Consider the following 5,084-nt stretch of genomic DNA (forward strand, 5'->3'; position numbering starts at 1 on the left):
CTCTGACAGCCGCAAGACCAGCTGAATGCTGCGAGTGTGTGTTAGAAATCAGGAATGGTGAGAGAACATTGTGCTTGGTATGTTTTTTGTTTTCAAACCAAACTTAGGTCTCTAGTCGATAAAGTTTAAATCCCATCTGGCTAGCGCTCTTCCCATAATGTTTACGCATTAGGTCAGTAGGTGGAGAGTAGGCGTCTTTTGTGTCTGTTCGAATGCATTCGACCACATGAGCGTTCACATTAAAGCAATCCGGTCAAATGTGTTTTCGGCTACCTCTGGAAGTGGTTGAAAGTGGACAAGCTCAAAACGTTTTAGACCCTGTTTACACCTGTATTTAGCATTGAAAATGCTTCTTAAAGGTCCCATATTGTACACCTTTCTGGAGTTTTATTTTAGGTTTTGATGTCCTTAAGAATATATATTTGCTGTATAAGTACCAAAAACCATCTCTATATATTTTTATATAATATAGCTTTCTCAGGAGCTCTGCTAGGTCGATTTTGGCCTGTCTAATTAATATTTATGAGCCTCTCTTCTGATTGGCCTGTTGTTTTCTGAGTGACGCACGGACAGGCCAACCACAGGTAACTAGGGTCATGTATGCTGTAGCCTGCTGTGGCTTGGTGATGCTCACAAGTAAGGTAAATAAAACACCTGTAAAGATGGACATTGCTGAGGGAAAAGTTATCTGGCCTTATATGTTTGAGCCGGACTCAGACCCCGAATAGACGACAGGAGACAACCCACCACCTCCTTAAACGCGCTTACAAAAAGATGTTTCAGAATGGTAATTCATGTTTTTTTAAGACCATTATAATTACCATTATATCAATGCTGCTCGCAGATTTAGCGTTAACGCTAATTTAAACTGTCTGTAAACAAACTCAGACTTATGCAAGTACACTAAACGTTAGTTTCTGTTAGCAAAACAAAAGATACACAGACTGAGTGAACTCAACCTCACTGTCTTTAACTCAATAAAAATAACAGAATAGGAAAACAAACAACGGCTCGTGAACAGGCACAGCTACTACTTATATGGTAGTTACATAGCCCCTAGACATCTGTTATCATGAAAAAGCCAGGAAATTTCAGTTTTGACAATATGGGACCTTTAATGCCAGGTGTAAACAGGGCCGTAGTTGCAAAGTTACTTATAGTTAGTAAAATGTCTAAAGTGGAACATCTAAATAAAGTGTAACTGTTTATTTAGTTATGGTGTATCATAAATTCAAGGATTATGGAAACGCATAGATTTTCAGAATCCCAAACAGGGTAAAATCTCAATATTTGTTGTATCTAATCATGTACATGCGTTGTTTTGTACTGTAGGTTTATCTGCTTCAAGAACAGCGACATAATTACCTTGCTAGTGAGAAATGTCATGTAGCTTTTATGTTACTAAACTATTTTACTGATTAAAATCTTTAGAGCAACGCTAACAACATGTTTCTGTGTGAATTACTGTATGTGTGTATTTGCTTTCCATACAAAATAAAACAAAATTGTGTGTCAAACCATGGAGATAATGTGTCTTTTTCGTCCTATTTTGACTATATTTATTTGCTTGGTCAGAGTTGTTGTGGGGTTTGGTTATTTTGCTGTTGTAGGCTGTAAAGACCTTTGAAATGGCTGAAATCATTTGGCGAAGTGCACAGTCGCGGCTCAAATAATGCACTGCACTGCAACTATATAAAGGAATAGTAAAATGCAACATGAATTCAAATCTAAATCTATTTTAAAAACATCTTTTCTCTCATGCTTTTAATTAATTGTAACTTTTATATGTCTCGGCTTTATTTTTCTTTGTCTATTCTATGTACAGCACTTTGGCCAATCAAGGTTGATTTAAAATGTGCTTTATAAATAAACTGAATTGAACTGAATCGAATTTTTAACTGAAAAATTTAAATTGGGGCCATCATTTCCTCACCCTCATTTATGTGTTCCAAAATTTTAGCCGTTATTGCTCTCCTACATAGTTCCCAATTCTCTATCGCACTTCCTCATATTTAAACCTTGATTCCAAAGCTCACAAGAACCATTGTGGCAACATTTGGTCGCATGCTGCAACATCCCCTTGTGAAAAAGAAGTACTAATATAATAGTATAGTAAGTAATATACTTTTAAAGAATATACTTAAGTGCAAACTGAATGTAATGTTTTTGGGTACTTAATTGCAATTGAATAAAAAGGTATTACAGTGTAAATGTATTTTAGTTGCAATTAGTCATTTCAATTGAAGCGTATATCAGATTGTGTATTTACACTAAGTGCAAATAGCCCACACTCTTGGCAGAGGCTATTTACACTAACTCTGCCCACTAATGTCTGGTTGAGAAAAACAAAATTATAAAAGAAACCCATCTGATAACTGGAGCAGTGGTGTGGAAAGTAAGGTGGGTGGCGTTAACATTTGACATGATAAACCCAAGTACGAATCCACTTTTTTCTGAACTCATTCTTCCAATAACTCCTATAAAATGCCAAACGAGTAGTGGTAAAAAATGTTTAGCAGGTAGGATAGGGGTAGGTGAAGGGAATGATTAGCAATAATTAGCCTAAGTGCAAAGGAAATACTGCTATTTTCACTTCCACTTTATAGCCTCTGCCTTAAAATACATTAAAGGGACATTGTGTAGGAATTTCTTCTATCTAGCGGTGAAATTGTACTTTGCTATCAAACGAATTGTGCTCTCCAGCGCCTCGCTTTTTCAAATGTGTGTTGTATCTACAGTAGCTGTTATGTACCAAAAGCTATGACAGGATGTCTTCTAATAGCAATTCGTCGAGTTTTCCTTCGGGTGAACAGGTTTGTTATTTCAAACAAATTACTGGTTCGCCATTAAAAATAACAGTACAATGCAGCCTTCTAAACTTGCCGGGGCAGTGACAAGCACCTCTCACTGCTCTGCTCCTCCGTTTCTGCTGCTTTCAGTCACGTGATGCTGGCTCTGAACGAAAACGCTTTGTGGAAACGCGTTGGCCTAGTACTTTTTGACCCTCTCTGCTATTATAGTTTTTCAAGATGGCGGAACTACATGGAAGCCTCCGTGGACCTACCCGTCACATATATAAAGATAATAAATTCTTCGTTTATGAGGATAAGTCAGATAATTGGCAGAGGTATTTGTACACCATTGAGGACATATTTATGAATAAAAATATTGATTTTAAATATTAAAATACCTAAAAAACTACACATTGTCACTTTACCTTTAAGTATTAAAAATCAAACACACTACAGTTGAAATTATGATCAAGTACTTTATATGTGCTTAAGTATGTTAGTCAAGACATCAAAATAAGTGTGATTCTTAAAGCATGACAAAAGATTATTAAATATAATTCTTTAAAATGTACTTTAAAGTAAAACTAATTTGACAATAAAGTATTAATAAAGCGCACTTCTTTTTAACAATGGAGGTGACACTTACACTTATTTGTTCAGTTTCAGAATGGATTAGCCAATCAATGTTCACGACAAGCATATTCATATAATCTCACTAATAAAAATAGAAGTGTCTCCACCTGCTTAACTCGTTTGTTCTAACATCCTCTAACTCCACCTTTTCTCTCCACTGTCTAGAAAACTCTGAGTTTGACGTAATGTCTCATGCTTGATAAACTCATCTTCCTATTCCCATGTCCCTCTTATGGATTATTTGAGCATGAAAATGAAGTGAGATGTTTGGTGAAAGAATTATGGGTAAATCAATTAAGACTCAGACTAATGGGGAAGGGCAGTAACCCACTTAGCTCAGCTGTTACAACAGAAAACTACGGAAATCTGATATTGAGTTTGACAAGGGTAACATCTGGCCTGCTGTACCACAACAGATGCAAGAGGGAAGACTGTAAGAGAGAGGGAGACGGGTCGGACTGGGAGGAGAGAGAGAGATAGTGCAGAGAGTGAGATAGAGAGAAAGGAAATAGAGCTTGGAGAGAAACAGCGTATGTGTGGTGGAGTATCAGTGATGGACAGACACTCTGAGGTTCAATTCACACCTTCTGGTGATGATTCTATCTAGAGCTGACACTGAGTTGTGTTCCCTCATCAGTTCCTGTCTCTCTCCTTCACTCCTCTTCCTCTCTTACACAATCTGCTTCAGCCCTCTTCACTGCAAAACAATAAGGAAAAAAAATTGAAAGGAAACATTCCTAAAACAAGTACAAGATAAATTTACCTGAGAAGCAAAGTTGTCAGATGACATGTTTTCAGAGAATAATAGTATGTTAAATTAAGTTTTTTTTCTTACCCCGTTATTTTTATTATGATTAAAGCTATTTCTAAAATATATTTAATTTATTCTTTGAAACAAGTACTTTGTACACACGTAACATACGATTTTACGTGGCAGTAATGTCTCGGTGACGTATGTAACCCTCGTTCCCTGAAGGAAGGAATGGAGACTGTGACTGATGAAATGGGGGTTTCGCTAGAGAGCCTTATCATCTTCGAGTATTAGGAAACGAGCCAATGGTATAAAAATACCATGGGTCTGCGGAATTTGCATTGCGAACTCCGCACCACCGCTTGGGGTATAAACCGTGTGGGTATAAAAGGAGCCGCGAGTGCAATCTCGCTGTCGTGCGGTTCAGTATGTAGGGAAGGATGAGGACAGGGTCGGCTTGGGGAGACTGTGGGTTTTATTCCAAAAACAATATAAAAGCACAAAGCAAAGGTGCGCACACAGCGCAGCAACATAAACTCTTCCTGTAGCTCAAACAGTAGAGCATTGGCACTTGCAACTCCAAGGTCATGGCTTCGATTCCCAGGGAAAGCAAGAACTGATAAGAATTTAAATGTGTATCCTGAAATGGACTGTAAGTCACTTTGGATAAAAGGGTCTGCCAAATGCATAGATGTAAATGTAAAATAAACTCAGTTCACAAGGGGTTAAGTCACTCAAGATGTCTCATGCTCCCACACGTGCCCGGTTCTCTCTCTCTCTTTCTCTCTGGATACGATCCTTTCCACGTGCTGCTTCAAGCACACTCTTCCAGTTGTCTCTCTCTTGAATGATGTTTCTGTCAGGGAACGAGGCAACCTCTGCACACATGACAGGGGCATTGCCACCCA

The 5,084-nt window shown here is 37.9% G+C and overlaps 1 protein-coding gene across 1 annotated transcript in view; it reads right to left on the bottom strand.

The window, feature by feature from the left end:
* Positions 1–4,028, bottom strand: part of strbp (spermatid perinuclear RNA binding protein) — a 149,193-nt gene extending 145,165 nt beyond the window's left edge. The window contains exon 1 of the mRNA XM_077243124.1: positions 4,010–4,028. The gene's annotated coding sequence lies outside the window, so the exon portion shown is untranslated. The remainder of the gene's footprint in view (positions 1–4,009) is intronic.
* Between the last annotated feature and the right edge of the window lie 1,056 nt (positions 4,029–5,084).

This window comes from Siphateles boraxobius, unplaced genomic scaffold (assembly GCF_051911475.1).
Source record: "Siphateles boraxobius isolate OS27281-9 unplaced genomic scaffold, OSU_SipBor_1 25, whole genome shotgun sequence".
Taxonomy (NCBI): Eukaryota; Metazoa; Chordata; class Actinopteri; order Cypriniformes; family Leuciscidae; genus Siphateles; species Siphateles boraxobius.